This window comes from Mercenaria mercenaria, chromosome 19 (assembly GCF_021730395.1).
Source record: "Mercenaria mercenaria strain notata chromosome 19, MADL_Memer_1, whole genome shotgun sequence".
Classification (NCBI taxonomy): domain Eukaryota; kingdom Metazoa; phylum Mollusca; class Bivalvia; order Venerida; family Veneridae; genus Mercenaria; species Mercenaria mercenaria.
In genome coordinates, this window is record NC_069379.1 from 40,685,338 (window position 1) to 40,703,606 (window position 18,269).

General features: G+C 33.9%; 2 long non-coding RNA genes across 2 annotated transcripts; both read left to right on the forward strand.

Annotated features, from left to right (window-relative positions):
* The first annotated feature begins 10,089 nt into the window (after nt 1–10,089).
* On the forward strand, nt 10,090–13,143 carry LOC128551117 (uncharacterized). Its single transcript, XR_008368625.1, has 3 exons — nt 10,090–10,258; nt 11,037–11,099; nt 12,865–13,143. It is a non-coding gene; the product is annotated as an uncharacterized LOC128551117 (long non-coding RNA).
* Nucleotides 13,144–13,434: 291 nt separating this feature from the next.
* LOC123542612 (uncharacterized) lies at nt 13,435–16,806 on the forward strand. The gene is made up of 3 exons (XR_008368624.1): nt 13,435–14,372; nt 15,075–15,918; nt 16,306–16,806. It is a non-coding gene; the product is annotated as an uncharacterized LOC123542612 (long non-coding RNA).
* The last annotated feature ends 1,463 nt before the right edge of the window (nt 16,807–18,269 follow it).

Genomic DNA, 18,269 nt, shown 5'->3' on the forward strand with positions numbered 1-18,269 from the left:
TGTTCGTTAGATTCGTGATATGAAAGTCTAGAAATTTAGTTGTATATGTTAGACACTTTCAAACACTCATCTTTTAAAAACATCATCACCATGAAAAGTTCCATAGGTTTATAAAGTTAGATACCTGTTACTTTTCTGAATAAAAGTATGCAGTAGTTTATGTATTTGTTATTATCAGTGTTTTATACTTATTTTTAGATATTTGTAAAATAAAAAAACAAGGATAAATGTGTTAGACATATTCGAACAACGGAACCTTCTCAAACTGTAACCGAGACCCTCTGTAGCCAAGTGGTTAAGGTCACTGAGTTCAAATCTCTTGCCCCTCATCGATGTTGGTTCAAGCCTCACTCTGGGCTTTAAATCCATCCAGCTTGCTTATGGGTGGTCAGTGGTTTTAAAGCGTCTGCTTGTGATGAAATAATGCAGAGAGTGGCACCTGGGATCTCCCTTCACCATCAAAACTGGAACGTTGCTATGAGACCTATAACTGTGTCGATGCGACGTTAAACCCAACAAAAGCAAAAACAAACTTTAACAATATACCAGGTTAAGCTTATACACAAAGACAAAAAAAGTAAAAGAAGTAGACAACAAGGACAAAAGAAACAAAAGAATAAACAAATTGTCAGTTATAGCAGTCAGTTGCAAAGCAGCATAGGTATGTTTAAAAAAAAAAACATTATACGACCAAAAAAAAATGTTGCAGGCTTGGCTTAATTCAAACTGTTCGTGAAATTTAGTGAAATACATACAATCAATTAGTCCTGCCTCAAGCCGTGTAAAATATGTAATAGCAAAACCAATTTAATTTCGGCAGTTACATATTGAAAAAAGGTAGAAACTTATCACAAATTAATTGTTAAGGTTAAGAAGTAGCTATGCATTGAGAAACAAAAATCAAACAATACCAAATCATAGAAAGAAAGAGTTGTTTGACATGAAAATTGAACAGCATGTAAAACATTTATATTACTTTACGAAACAAGTGTCGGTATACTGATATATACATTGAGTTCCAGAAAATGACTGCCTATATGGGCCCCACTTCCGGACAGTCAAACGCCTTTAAAAACTCACCATTTTCAAAGAACTGTTACACATGTTCGTATTGATGCATTTGCAATAGCGTGCGAGTGGTGAAATTTCGCATAGCAAGGTGGAACACAGTTTTCAGCAATTGTTTATCTTTATTTCTTTACAAATGGCATACATTTTCAAAGGGAGACAACTTTTTCTCGACGATAACTTAAAATAATCGGAAAAACTGATGAATGCCATTTGTAAAGAAATAAAGATAAACAATTGCTGAAAACTGTGTTCCACCTTGCTATGCGAAATTTCACTACTCGCACGCTATTGCAAATGCATCAAAACGAACATGTGTAACTGTTCTTTGAAAATGGTGAGTTTTTAAAGGCGTTTAACTGTCCGGAAGTGGAGCCCTTTTAGCCAGTCCTTTTCCGAAAAATCAATGTTTATATCACTTTACTGACACTTGTTTCGTAAAGTAGTATACATGTTTTACATGCTGTTCAATTTTCATGTCAAACAACTCTTTCTTTCTATGATTTGGTGTTGTTTGATTTTTGTTTCTCAAGGCCTACTTCTTAACCTTAAAGATTTTCAATGCCGGTCTTTTAATGGAAAGTTTTTTTAGATATATACTTCAAATGTAGAAAATCCTTATTTAATGTTATTAACTTTCCTAAAGATATATTGTGTTTGTAGAGCTTCAGTCATAAATACATGTCACGTAGTGGCATTTAATTATTCCAGGCCCCGTGTTAACAAAACATTTTTCGGTCTCACCTGAGTTTGAGCTTGAAATTTTAATATCAATTTAAACTAAAACTTCAAGGTTAGATACCAGTTGAGACTGACCATTAATACTGAACAGCCACTTGAAGATAAGTATTAACTTATTTAGTTTTAAGCAAGCTGTTTAGATACAAATGAACTATAAGTTTCATTGTCAAACTCAGCTAATACTGAAAATGTTTTGTGAATTTTTAGTGGCAGTACACATTTATACCGTGTGTACCTATACATGTATTAGTGATGTCCATTTTGAACCTAATGCATAGTACTGTTAATACACATATACCTGTTAGTTTTAATCTTAAATAATCTATTTGTCGTAGTTGTTCATAGTTTAAAATATGAAATTTGTGTCCAGTATAACTTTAATATACAAATTTATATCAGAAGCAAGCTGTTTGAGTATTATTTTATTTCCGCGGCATTTTAAAGGGGCTGCAGTAATGTATTGTTGATCTAAAAGTGATTTATTCATCTACATAGTCTCCCGAATATTCAATTACATTCGAGATTAAGACACATTTCAAGTATATTTCAAGCAAAATAGAGAAATGCTTCTGAGATTCTATTGAAGTGAAGCTAATTAGTATGCCTTAGCAGTTCTTAACATTTTAGGTATTCACAACTATGTTCGCAAGATAAAAACATTATATTAAGCGTACGGCTCATTAAACATGCGGCTCTGACTAATATATTATTCAATAAATCACGGAGTGATAAATATCTTTTATGAGAGTAGCTTTAAACTACATGATTTGGATTTATCTTCCCGATTCACTGAGGCAAAAATCATGCAATTTAAATCCATTTTCTGTACGATAAATGAAAAACCAAGAACGTGGGACAAACTTTAATATTTCATAATATAAGGAAGATTGTAGTACAATAAGCTGGTGTATGACAAGGCTGTTTTGTGTCTTACAGATTACTAAATATTAGAGAGATATTGAAATAATGTCCCCACCCCCTGCAAGAAAGAATCAAAGCACTGAGAGAACTCAAGTGGGCAGCGGTTGACAGCTTCTGGTAATGGGAATGAACAGTTGGCTTCAGGTTTGGTGATACTAGTTAAACTTCTTTTGATTAATAAGCATTTTCAATCTTTCTTTTACCAAATGAAGAGGTAAAACTCTGCCTTTACTCTGTCAAAGGGGATAAAATAATATATGAGCAAAGCTCATGTGCTTATTGAAAATTTTGTGAGGTTTGGCTAATCTTGCTCGAAATCTTTTTTGAAGTATAAGCATTTTTTAACAAATCAATGGGAAACGCCCTGCTTTTTTACTGGAACAAGGGGAATAACAGTAAATGTGAGGTAAATGTGAGCAAAGTTCATGGACTAATTGATAATTATGTGATGCTTGGAGATTCTAGTTATAACAAGAGCTTGTAGAACACTTGCATGAATTAACTGACAAGGAACAGAAATTATTCGGTCACTGCCTAGTGGATATTTAACCTATTGATCTTAAATAATAAAATCATGGGTCATTAATGACCTAGGTATCAAATGTGATCTTAGACCAAAGCATAATCTAGTTTTCTGGCAAAAATGTTCTATTGTCAATGTGATATTGACCTTTGATCTACTGAACTCCAAATCAATAGTGATCATTTGTTGGTCATGACAAATCTTCCGATCTCATGATCCTAGGTCCAAGCGTTCTCCAGTTATCATCCGGAAACTGATTTGTCTACAGACCGACCAACATCCATCATCTAACATTAATATTTACAATAAACCCCTCCTCTTTCGAATGAGGGCAATTAAATTTCAAATTAGAAGATGCCCATGTCTCCCTAGTTCCCCAATGCAAAGTCGTAATAGGCAAGAAGTCAATAGAGGATAGGAGCAAAAGACAGACACTAACGTTTGGTTGCAATAGAGATAATCTACTTGGCATGTCCAATCACCCTATGAAGTTACAAAATTCTGGGTCAAATGGTTCTCAAGTAAACCGTTTTCCATGTTCAGGCCCCTGTGACCTTGATCTTTGATCGAGTGAGTCCAATATCAACAAGAGTCATCTACTCTGCATGACCAATCGTCCTATGAAGTTTCAACATTCTGGGTCAAGTGATTGTCAAGTTATTGATCCAGAAAGAGTTTTGCCATCTTCATGCCTCTGTGACCTTTCCCTTAAGCCAAGTGACCCCAGAACATTAAGGGTCATCGGCTTTGTAATTTCTATCATCGTGATTGAAGGTTCTGGGACAAATGATTGTAAAGAAACTGTTTTAAAATTTAAAGTTCTGGTTCCTGTGAACTTAACTTTTGATCAAGTGATTCAAAAATCAAAGGGGTCATCTATTCTACATGTCCAATCATCCTATGAAGTTTCAACATTCTGGGTCAAGTGGTCCTCAAGTTATTGATCAGAAACTGATTTCCATGTTCAGGCCCCTGTGACATTGACAGGTGATTTTATTATTTTATATATTTTTCAAATGAGATCTCAAAAACAGGCTATGAATATATCATACATAAATTACATAGATAAAAGACACTTCAGAATAGCTCTTAAACTAAAAGCAACCATAAAAGAATATTTACAATGAAATTGAATGAAACAGTTTAAAACAACCAAACCAAATACTACTATCTCCAATATCAGCATACATCATGATCTTCTGGTTGCATTCAGTCATTTTTCAGCTGTAGATTAATATAATATGCCTCATAATCATGACAATATGCATTTTTTAGTGTTGTTACATTTTCTTGTCCTTCGGGATCACGGAGTCCATTCAACATATGTGTAATAGAGTTCTGCTTAAGCCGGTGCTAGGGGGCGTAAGAGGTGTTGCACATTTCGTTACCTCTCATGAACAGACTCAATCAAACCGAGTCTGCTATTATTCTTTTTAGTTGCATTCTATGCTTTCACATGATCTTTCTACGAATTTTATTGTTCAAATTCAAATATTGAAATTAAAATTTTTCTAACTTAGTTTGAATGACCTCAAATGATTTCATTGCAGTCTTCCGGATCCCGCTATTGTATAATTATCCGAGAAGAAATCGTCCGCCAGAACGTGAATATTTGGGAACGAAAACACCGCAAATCTATCGGCGATTAAAAGGCGAATTTGTTGAAAATAATGTTTCTTTCGAATTAATTATATCCTTTAATGATATGTCAATCACAAACACCAGCTGAAATGTAACATTAAATCAAATTGAAGTGCATACGTTCGTATTTTCGGGAAACCGGTAGGAACTTTTCGCCCCATCCGTTACGGCTATTTTCCTTAGTCGTGCAGATAAAACTTATTTACGTAAATATTATGATAGATCGTATCTTTCTCTATGAAAACTAAATAGGATAGCACCTCTTCTGTTGATTTGATGCAATATATCTTTCCATAAACCCATTTCTATGCTACAAAGTTCAACGGATACACGGGTGCAATTTTATCCGAAAATAGAACGTACGCCGTTCTAGTTAGATGTTTTCTGATCATGTGACCAAAGCAAGCTCTTTGGTGTTGTTATAATAATAAAATTTCGATTAACTTTTCTAGCAGGAACTGTGTTTTAATTTAAAACGTTTACATAATACGCAACTTTGTTTTGATACCAATTATAGATCTACGCGGATGGTGCTGAAGCACTACATTATTTGTGTAGTTTATTTATAGTTTATTTTGGTCACGTGATGAAGAATTGTTTTGGTCATGTGATCAAAGCAAGCATGCTCATTTTCATTTGCGTTGTTTTTGTTATAAAATATAGATTACGACAAATTTGTACTTAAGTAGTGCATTTTTTGATAAAGTTGAATCTCAAAAGCTTTCTGAAAGTTTAACAGACCTGACTTACGTAAAATTTATGGAGGACATATACTTATTCTTCGGTTTCGGATAAGCGTTTTGACCGTACATTTGTGGTATGGTAAATCGGTGGTCACGCTTCGTTGCCCACAAAAACGAAACAAAAACATTCAACTCCCACTTAAGTAGACTTAAAAGACGGCCACTTTCACTTCATTTGATTTTTGGCTAGTTTTTCTGCTTCCTCGTATCCGATTTTTAGATCTTTTATATTCTGTATTTCTTAAATTAAAATCATATAAGCCCAGGATAGTTTTGCATGTTTTAAAGCTGCAATACATTGTGGGACCTCCGCGGCCCAGTGGTGAAAGTCACTAACTTAGAATCCCTCCTCCGTTACCGCTGTGGGTTCAAAACCTCGCTTGGGGTGAAAAATAATTTCATGTGAGTTTGTCATTCAGCTGGCATACGGAAGGTTGTTAGTTCTACTCAGGTGCCCGCTTGTGTCTCAGATAATACTTAATGGGGCACTTGCTGTCTTTCTACACAGCTACTAGCTGGAAGATCGCCAAATGACCTGTAATTGTGTCGGTGTGACGTTAACTCCAACCAAAGATCTCTAAAAGTGAATAGATCCGCAGGTTGAAAGGCATATAGAGCGAATCACGCCAACATCACGTGAAAACTGAATGAGATCTCGTTTAACCGGTGTATGAAGCAGAAAGCAGAAGGATAAAATTTGTGTCGTGAAAACGTTTCTATCAGATCGTTTGTTTATAATGTTAATGATATTTTAATGTTGTTAGTATTTTCTTCACGGGAAAGGAATGAATTTATGATTGGAAGCCTGAGAAATCAACAATGGTCGTTTGAAAATTGTACCCGATACGGTTTATTTTTACATGCCTTTTAATTTCTATTTTGTGATTTAGAGTTAATCTTATTAAATCGTATGAGGGCAAAATATTCACATACATATGTATATTAGTTCGTTAGCAATTATTGTTGGCATCTATGATAGTGTCGTCCTGGCGAAATACTTCCGTTATTGCTGCAAAAATGCGGTCAGGGGATTTTCACTGCTTCAAAACGGCAAAGTCGTCTTATATGTAAATTGACTCCACACAAAATAGGCTCTTCTGAAAGCTTATATGAATTATCACGTAATTTTCAATGCTCATTCTTACTTGTTTTTCTTTTTTTTAATATGAAAGGTATGTATCGCGCTATGTGATTGCTTGCATCAGGTTGGTGGTAGTAAAGAGTAGTTTATGTACATTTTTTCTCCAAAATCTTCATGTGATGTAGACTTATTTTTTTTCACAATTTTTACCATCATATGCTAGTAAGTTGGCCCTGAACCATAACTCTTGCTACTATTTGGTCAGAAATATGGCACATTTTGTACTTAGAAAATTTATAATTATTGCTGGTTTTGCTTCGGTCCACTTGACTTAACACTATTTTAGAAATAGGTTTGAAAATATCAATATTCTTAATTTTGCCATTGAGCTACTTGGTACATTAAATTCTCGGTTAACTGGTCATGTGTCCACTGGCATTATAATAACTGAAGTTGCATCTAATATTGCAAAAAGGCATGTGGCGTTATTAAAGCGAATAAAATATACTATACTGATACGCAAGTTTAAGTATGTATCATACAACAATACAACTTAAACTCGCTGCGTATTCTTTTTACTGACATTCTGTTCTTCAAACATGGAATGAACTAATGACGGTAGTTCGAAAAAATTTAATGTGTAAATCGGATATCAGCCGCATTCACAGAAAAAATCAGATATCCTTTATGCCATTCATTTTGACTGCGTCATAAAATTTATCCATGTAAGCTTTCGTTATAAGTGACCGGATGCACTAATGTACAAATGAAGTGTCGTTAAAAAACACAGCATTATCTGTAAATCATTTTATCAGACTACGTTAGTATATATTAAGCATATTTGCACGGACACTTCTAAAACAAACCATTATCCTACCTTTTGACTGCAATTATCCTCCTGTGCAAAGAATAATGGCTATAAATTTTACAAATAACTAACAAAAAGGTAGACAGTAAAACTTTAAAAAAATATTATATCAAACCGTCTCATTTTTACTTCCTTATTCATTGAAGCATTTACGCATATACAACATGTATACGAATATGGTTTAAATCTTTAAATGCATAGTAAACATTTTGTCATTCAAAGTTATTATCCTGTAGATCCGAGCAAACTAGTTGTATACTCTCTTTGATTGTTTCTGTCCATGAGGGATAATGAAATGTGAAACACCATTTTTGCGCCCAAACATACACCGGCTTAAGCTGATCTCTTTTATAGATTAAATGACCTCAATGATCCCGAAGGACCAGAAAAAGTAAGACAACTGAATCTCATGTTACTACAAAGTTGAGACGTGCTAATATTAGGGTAGACTAGCCACTGTCTGTTGTTGCAACAAAGAGCTTTTAGCATGTCAAAACTATAATAAGTTTGAACTGAGAACAATGCAAACTAATTTAAACCCCAGTATTGATGGTATTATTGGTTGTAACTGCTTTATAGATCCGAATCTATTTTAACTGTAGCCTCAAATTCTGTTACAATTTTCATGAAAATATATCACCAAATAAATCGTATTTTTTTGCAATATGTTTCACGTATTTTTTATTGGGAAACTATATAGTGAAAGGTGCAACATCCATCCGAGTCCTATCATCTACTCTAACGAAACTTTTATTACAAAAAACACATAATAGACACCATAATCCCAAAAGACCAGAAATAATAACAAAACAGAGTAGAACTATACGGCATATAATGAATACAGATCTCATAATTTCAGAGAGATAAAGAAACGGGCAGGTGTTGTAACACAAGAGAGGTCGATCCGTCATTTGATCAGATATCAGATTAACTGATGACTCTTGTATTAAATAAATCCTGACTTCTAACCAAAGTCGAACAAATGAACTTACAACATCAAACATGTAGCATATGCCGAGAAAAATATCCTTCTATAATAACAGTAAAAAGCAGTTTTGAACTATATGACATGTTCTGTTATTTCTAGTAAACGCTTATTTTAAAATATATTTTAGCATTCAATGTGAATAAATTACTTCCAAACGTTACGATATAATATAAGACCTCCGTGACAAAGTAGTTTAAGGTCTTTGACACTTCAAATCACTTGCCCCTCTTCGATAAGGGTTCATGTAAAGGGTTCCAGCTGGCTTACGAATGGTCGGTAGTTCTATCCAGGTGCCCGCTCGTGATGCAATAATGCTTGGCGTAGCACCTGACGTCTACCCATACCGCCAAAAAGCTGGAAAGTACCCTTATGACCTATAGACGTTAAACAAATTTAAACAAAAAATAATGACTAGATTTAGCACTAGACAAGCTTGCACAGCTGACAAGTAGTGCATTTCTGAAACTTAGTTTTTTCTTCAACTATATAAACCGCCTCGGTACCATATTTGTAGAGCGTCTGCTTCGGACGCAGGGGTCTGGTGTTTGTTCCCTTGTTGCTGCATATTGCCAATGTCGTGGACATTGACATAAATAGTATGGTGTTCAGCATTAAAATACAATAGTGGCGATGGTTACAATTATGAAAGAGGAATCGAGATTAATTACTTGTAATATCAGTTTCAGAATTTGTTTCGCAGTCGACGTTTGAAATGAAAGAACTATAGTTTAACACTTGTGTAATAGCAAACTGCATATTATTTAGTAAAGGCAATTATATTCGATATAGGTCAATCGAGAGTTTTAAGAAATTAGACATTATGACAAGCCTGTCTGACTGGATAATGAAGTTCATTCAATGTATACATTTCTGTATAATAAAGTTCCACTTAACATGCTTAAGCCAGCGGTTGGAAGCGTTTATTTATTATTAGTCATAAAAAGACTCAGTAATAACGACAGGTATGCAATTATTTTCCTTTAATGTACTATAAGATTTCTTTGGCTCTTCCTTAGATTTTATCAGTTATATTTTCTAATTGTATAAGATCACTAAGGCTTGAAACATAATGCAGTTTTCTTAACAGTACAAGTATACAGTTGTTTTAAATGAATTCAATGTCCACATAAATAATGTTTTCAACAATTTTATTGTATGTCGGAGATAAAGAATTACAATGTATAATAATAATAGTAATACGTGCTCGTCTTAATCCTTAAGGGTTGGTTAGGGGTGGGGATGGGTTGGGGTGGTAAAAATGTTTGCAATATTTGCATATGTAAATAGATTTACTTGCTGAGACGTTCATGTACATGTAAGCGAATATTTTTTCATCATTAGCTTCATGTAAAATATATAATAATTATAGAGAAGATGATTCCAACTTCCTGATTGACTGAATAAAATCAAATTTCAAATGTAACACGACCCGATACATCTTTTTCACTGAAATAACTACAGGATGAAGAGAAAATGAACAAAATTTGCATTTATCTTCCTGGTTCACTGAAGCAAAGCAATCGAACAAATTTTCTTTTTAGGGAAATATATGTTTACATGTACAAAATATTACACTTTTATTACAGTCAGGAAGAAAAATTGAGTTTAAGTTTGTACTTTTTGCAGCTACCGCCGTTGAAACTCATTTGTTACTCTCGGGATTTTTATATATTATATTTTACAGGTATGAATGTTTCTACGGTATTTTAATGTGTAAGCTATGTTTCACTGTTTCAAATATTCTGTTTGCTTTCAAAGCCTATTGCAATTAGAGAAACCATTAGCGAACAGTATTGATCCTGAACAGACTGCGCCGGTGCGCAGGCTGGACTGGATCCATGCTGGTCGCAAATGCACTATGTTTGTTTTCTCATGTTTCACATATGTGATGTGATTTGTGCTTAATCAGTGGCCGTGCAAACTGTACCCTCGGGAAGGTAGTGTTAATGCTTAACTTACGTGGATTTATTAATCATATTTTCGTATTGTGAGGAGGGATGCACAGTCCGTACGCATGCAAGGCTATTTAAAATGACAAACTGTAAAAGCATTGTTTTTGCTTAGTCAAAATTTCGCGAATTTGAAATTCTGGGTATGTTCGCGAGGTTTAATATTTGCGAAATTGTTTAAATGGTATCCTGCATGAATTAAAATTGTACTAATCGTGAATATTTACGCGGGGATGAATTTTCGCGAGAGGTAGGACCTCGCAAATATAGCGAAAAATAACCCCTCGCGAAAAGTCTGCTTTTACAGTAGTCTTAGGTTTCATATATTTCTTCATTTTTAGAAACAGCTGATGCAGCTGTAGATGCCTGTTTGAAAATAATACGAAATATAAGAAATATTTTGTTTTGCCATTCATAAATTTTATGCATATATTTTAAAAAAATATACACCATTTTTCAGATGAAGATAATGAATCTGTCAGTAAATTGAAATACTGTTCTTTTTATTTTAAGAAATCTGGTGTAAAACAATGGCTTTGACAGCAGCAGTGCTTATATTATTATTTTGTCAGCTTGGTAAGTAAAATATGCACTTCCGAGTGTAAATTAAAAGAAAACTTGAAAGGACATACATAAATGCTAGGTTTCAAAAGATTTTTATTTTGTTCCTCTCACGTTGTGTCATGGTCCAACATTGCAAGACCCAAATGTTTTGAATAAATGTAGCTGGAATTAAAACGGCAAAAGCGTTATTTTTATCAAAACCTGAAGATGAGCACCGCTAATTCAGAATAGAAAGAGATCAACGTTACGTTTCTAGCAATATTATTAAAAAAATGTAAAGAGGATAAACTATGGTCTAATCCATGTATAATCATTAGCTACAAATGTTATGATTCGTCTTTTTTTTTCGATTACTTAACTATGACGAAATTCAACATCCCCGTCGATCGTGCATTAAAGGGTTGTATCTCGGTTTTGGCTACTTTTTGGCAGTCAGATTTTAATGAATAGTTTTCTAGATGGTGTCTGGCAGCGGTCATATGTACAAAAAATACAGTATCATAACACGCTTAACTGTGTTGAGGAATTTTATGTTTGACTAAAAAGCCAATTTACGACATATTGACTTTATTTAACACACCCACGATATTATACCGGAAATCAAATCAGGTGGCTGACTCATTAGAAAATCTGGTAATGCCACGCTGTCCTTTTGGACTGAATCTAACTAAAGGAATGTTCGTTCTAGCTGGAAAAGTAAATCAGCATTGTAACAACTTGGAAAGTAAAATATGTATAGTTTTAGTCATAGTAAGTGCTGATATGTTGACGTAATGCTTCATTAAAAATTTGGTTCGACTTTCTTATTTGTAAAGAAGCAATTTATTTTACATGCTTAATTCAGAATTTTTTATCTTCTGAAAAGAAACAAGCATTTCGTCTTTCATTGATTCTAACACAAACATTTTATATCTGATCGTGAATTATTATGTATACTACAAAAATTCAACTTCTATGTGGGAAAACAAAAGAAGTAATTTCCAGATATATTGCAACATATGTGTGCTGATAAGAATGGAAGTTAGTGAAAAAGGTCATTTTCTACAAAAAAGATATATAAATAATGGCAAATTTTCACCAAATGTCATAGATTCATCTCAACTTGACAAATAGTAAACCCTGGTCCGTGAGGTCTTTCACTGAATGGTATGTACAGTTCCTGTTGTTCTTTACATCTCAGCAAAATAATATAGCCGTTGAACTTTCTTAATACGTTTTAAATAAACAGTTTTAAAAAGTTTACCAACTTGATCTTGAGCTTCATTATATGATATTTTGGTATTTTTTTTACGTTAAATGTATAATCAGTGTTGAAGTAACATTAAATATGATTATCATGGTTCACTTCAGTTTTGTTGAAAAATGTGATACAACGTTTTCGAATTTCTATTTATTTTATACAAGCGCCGAGATGCGAGGTTTTAAATAAGGGAATATTTACTTTAAAGGTTGTTGCACGAATATTAGAACATAACTACAGTTATAGTCATTCTAAACTGATATATCCAATAAATTTGTGATTTTGACGTAGCAGTAAGAAAAATAAAACAAGATACAAAGTCTTGATAAAACAAATATAATGCCAGTTAAAGTACGAGCTTTCATCACATGATGATATTTACAAAAATAATTGGCTTAGTGTTACGATTACGTTTTGAAATTACCGCGCAATCAAAATGTCCGAAAACAACCATGTTTCGTCAGCACTTCCTTTAACGTTTATCTATCTGTTAAAAATGTATATCGAATTAACTATCAATTAACTAACAATTTTCAGGTGTCTCCTCACAGACATGTAAAGAATGTGAATGTTGCGAAGAAGGCAAATGTGGTAGAAAAAAAGTACTGTATCTACGGTTGTCTAGCAGGATATTGGGGTGATAACTGTACAAATTCATGTCCAAAGAACTGTAAAACATGCACAAATGGCACACAATGCAACGAATGCCAGACTGGGTTTTGGGGAACACAGTGTACATCAAAATGTGGGAATGGTTGTGTTAACAACACGTGTTCACTGTTAGGGCAATGCTCTTGTAAGTCACAAGCGTTTGCAGGTGATATGTGTAGTTATTGCACAGCCGGTTACTATGGCGATAACTGCAACATCACTTGGCCAAACAGTTGCGGCAGTTGTACATCAGATACGCAATGCGGTTGGTGCAAATATAATAACTATGGCACTTATTGTCAAATGGAGTGTTCTGTAGGGTGTTTATACGGAAACTGTAATAAAAAGGACGGCAGTTGTACGTGCAAGACTGGGTTTACGGGAACTAAATGTGAGTATTGTGTGTCTGGAAAATTCGGACCGAACTGTGATCTAGACTGTTCAGAATAGTGTGTATCACGTTCCTCAAGTTTTGACTGCACCAAATGTCAACAAGGTTATTATGGACAAACTTGTTCCTATGCCTGTCCACAAGGATGTGATGGAGGCTGTTCAAAGGTAACAGGGCGATGTTTAGAATGCATGGAAGGATTATATGGGAATTTTTGCAACAGTACGAACACGTGTAAGGAGGGCTTGTATGGACATTCATGTTCTAGAAAATGTCGAAGTAAGGATCAATATTGTAGGAAATGTACAACAAACACCGGGGGTGGATACGGGGGTTGTTTACAATGCATCACAGGTAGATATCCAGTTTTAGTACAAAGGTACAAAACGTGCGAATGTGTCCAGAAGAGTGCAAAGATAATGTATGTTATTCGACTGACGGATATTGTTCCCTTGGATGTATTCGAAACACGTGGGGAAATACATGCCAGTTAGAATGTACACCTAACTGCGTACAATGTAACCAGACGAACGGACACTGTACTGTCTGTAACAGACAAACATATTTGAACGTTCAAAGATATGTAGCACTGATTGCTATTCAACTGGCAGTAAACGAATTTGCGCCCTCGACACAGGTAAATGTTTAATAGGATGTAATACATATACAAAACACGGACATTTCTGCGAACTTTACTGTAGCAAAACGTGCAAAAGTCAAAGTTGCGACTGGCAAACGGGACAATGCATGTATGGATGTACAGAAAATTATTTTGGTACATTTTGTGAAAATGAGTGTTCATCGACATGCAAGGCAATTCAAGGGAGACCACTATGCAATGAATCAAGCGGCCATTGTATTTCAGAGTGTATAGATGGAATTTACGGAAGCAAATGCGATAAAAAATGCAGTGCCAATTGTGCCAATACAACATGTATACAATCTACTGCTACGTGTGTCTATGGGTGTATCCAAGGGTACGAAGGTCCCACATGTTTAAAGCGTAAGAATAGCTTTGTTACGTATTGTATGTACATGTATATCTATTTAATTTGTATGCGTATTGAGAATACTTTAATTTCGCAAACCAGGCAGTTTTCGCATTGATAAATCATTATAAAAATGCCTGATCATAAACGAAATTTAGATGTTTCATTTCTAACCATATTAGATGAAAATCCTAACCTTTTTGAATTTATGTTATTATTTAGAATTCAATTTTAAAGCATTGGCTTATTCACATGTTTTCTAATTGTGAATCATTTTACACATTTATAATGAGTGACATTCTTTTTAGTTCTGAATACAATGCTAGGCGATTGACAGATTTTACTTATCATGCTTATTAATTATAAGAAATTGCTAATACTGTGAGAACATTAATGGGGCTTCATAATTCTTTAACAGTGAAATTTTCATGGATCACGTCATGAATACTCTATTCATGATTCGTCAACAAAATTGTGAACATATGTTCCGACAAATTCATTTTACATAAATCAGAGACGTAACGTATATGTATATAACAATTGCCATTATGGCTATTATATCGTACTAAAATTAATACAGCATCGTAGATACATGTCATTCTAACATAACAAGAATAAACAGAAAATCTGAATACTAGGTACATTTTGTTTATATTTCTGTGAAATGTGTTGCAACTTTGTTTCCTTATTTTAACATCTAGTATTTTAATTTAAAGCTATGAAAATAATTGGAGATGGCAGTCACAGCACGGGTGTGCTTGTTGGAGCAACAGTCGGAACGCTGTTTATTGGTCTTATATCTGGAGTTGGGTTTTCATTTATTTTTGTTTTATGGAAAAGAAGGTATGCCGGTGTCCAGTAATGTTAAGAGCCATACACAAATATTTTACAAAAATAAATTACCTTAGATTTTTCATGTTACTTAAAGTTATGTTGTACAATGTTTTGTTGGATTAAAAATAAATGAGTCTTCGCTCAGTTGTTGTTAGACTAAGTACTGCAAATAATAGGAATTTAGAATTCACTGTTTTGTAAATATATGAGTGCCAAAACAGGTCTTCCTAAGCTTTTGAACAGAGGTAACATTTCAGATTGTTCAGATAATTAGTCGTATAATCATTACAATTGATTACAAAGAATAAAACATGATTCTGAACACTACACTACAGGCGTAATCGGCTTCTTTAACTTTAGATGGCGGCAGAACAACTCGCCACAGTTATACTAAGTATTGTACTTGTTACATACTTCTTTGTTTATGGGCCATAGATTGTATACTCCTAACTATCATGTAAAAAGACAGCAAGATAAATGTTTCACGGAAGTTCCTTAATATTTGTTTTTAATGTCCAAATCCACTTTTACGGTCCAGACTGGTACTTTTATTATGTCACGTAATATTTTTTCATATGTTAAATTTAATCGACATTTTTTCGTTTTGTAGAAACACAAGGAATAATAAGGAATTGCAATCACAAAATCAAAACAAATTTGAAAACTTTGGAGCAAATGTCAGGGAAGAAACGAACACTGGCGAAGATTCTCACAAAAGAAGCGCACGTATGTCACGAATCATCTAATGATTTAATTGTAGATTTTTCCAAGTACATGTATTATTTATGCTGATTTTATTCATAACAAATAACAAATCAAAATCTATGTTATGCATGGCGCTCATGTCCAGGTCAAAGTTTCAGTAATCCTATCAATAAGAGAAAAGGAAATATCAATACATATTTACAGGTTTCACAGATAAAATATATCGAAACTAAAAGGTTATGATGAAAGTCGGTAAATGTATTATGTTTACAAACATAATAATATACACATTGTACACTTTGAATAGTCTTTACTCAACACAGTCTGTATGACTGTTACGAACTAATCACATATACAATAAAAAGGACAATTTAACTTTCCAAATTGTTACACATTTCTTTCTAACAGATGTCGACTACGAAAATGAAATGCCGATGACATATGAAGATCTGAAAAAGCAAGAGACAAGGACATACAGCCAACTGACTTCAGACAACTGTGACTCGAATCATCCTGCTGCTGAATATATAAACTGTTAAATGCACGCTAGTAAATAAGACATTCGTATAACTGCCTAGTGTACTTTACTGATAAAAAACCTGTCTTAAAATATATCATCTCATCGTTTTAAGACATTAGACCAACTACGACAAAGCGCCTGGCAATACAGAGGAGTCTGTAAATTCAGCACGAAATCAACCAACACACTACTAATAGTTTCAGTGCTAATCTATGTCGAAGGATCAAGTATACATTGTCCGTAGTTTATGTTCTTATGAGTTTATGTTTTGTATCCCCCATATTGTCTTCCGTAGTCGTGTTCTTGAATTTAGTTATTAAAAGTCTTCTGTAGTCTTGTTATTGTATCAAATCGTGTTTATGCATTATTCTTCATCCAATAAACTTCTTATAAACCATACCAAATAGTACTTTTAGTCATTGCCCTTATTACTTATTCATATAACTATAATTAGAAAGCACATGTTCAAAGTTTCGATTACCAGTCTGATTTGCACAACGCATGCGCACTTGAAATGAGAATTTGATTGCAAAGCTACAGTTTTTGTCGTTGATGATAAATATTTATAGTGACATATAAGTAATGCATATTGTTTATATGAAATAAACAAGGAATCATTTTATTCCTTTGAATGCTGATATATATAAGTAGAGAGAGCTTATATGACCTAATAACCACCACAATGTGCCAGACCATTTACAGCAAATAAAGATATGTACAATTGATAGCGCTTGCAGTGAAGAATTAAAATTATTGAAAAAACCCAGAAGTCTACTGCTGTAATTCCTTTACCATAATAAGACAATGTGTCATGCGTAAAATTCAGACCCCTAGTTCCAAGGTCAAGGTCACAGTTAGAAGTCAAAGGTTAACAGGGGATGTTTCATGTCCGGTCCATAACTCTGCCATTCATCAAGGGATTTAGAAATTACTTGGCATAAATGTTCCTCATAATAAGACAACATGTCATGCGCAAGACCCAGATCCTTAGCTCCAACGTCAAGGTCACACTTACAGGTTAAATGTTAACATGGCCTGTTTCTTGTCCAGTCCATAACTATGCCATTGATGAAGGGATTTTGAAATAACTTGGCATAAATGTTCCTTATAATAACATATGGTAACATGCGCAAGAGTCAGACCCCTAGCTCCAAGATCAAGGTCATAGAGGTCAATGTTGTTCTTTTCTGGTCCATGTCCCTGCCATTTATCAAGGGATTTAAAAATAATTTGACACAAATGTTAACTATACTGGAAAGGTATGTCACGCTTATGACCCAGGCCACTTAGGTCAAGGTTAAGGTCACAAAATGATATGTGATTTTTTTGCGCAAACAACTATTGCATTCTTAGGCCTACTTCGGGGGCATTTGTCACCAATAGTGACAGCTCTTGTTTCAATAATTTCTTTGTCCTGAAATGTAACATATACATTAAGTCATTGCAATAATGAAAGAAATATAACTATAACAATCTGATATATTTTAATGATAGTGTATATGATGTAACTTATAAGATTGATAACTACTTTCTTAATTTGCAAACCGCCATGTCTTTTTCAATAGTAGTAAAAACTTTAAAATTATTTTAGCGTTATGAAAGGCTTGTGGATGGCATTCATATACAATCAACTTATTTCATGTCCTTTCAATAACAACATATTCCAGAGGTTTTCTCACTGCTGTGTAAAGAATGTGAATGTTGCTACGGAGATAACGTATGCGATGTAGACAAGAATTGTAAGAACGGATGTAAATCAGGATATCGCAATGATAAATGCATAAAGTCGTGTCGAGAAAATTGTAAAATCTGCACGAGGGAAAATAGATGCACAGAATGCAAGACCGCATTT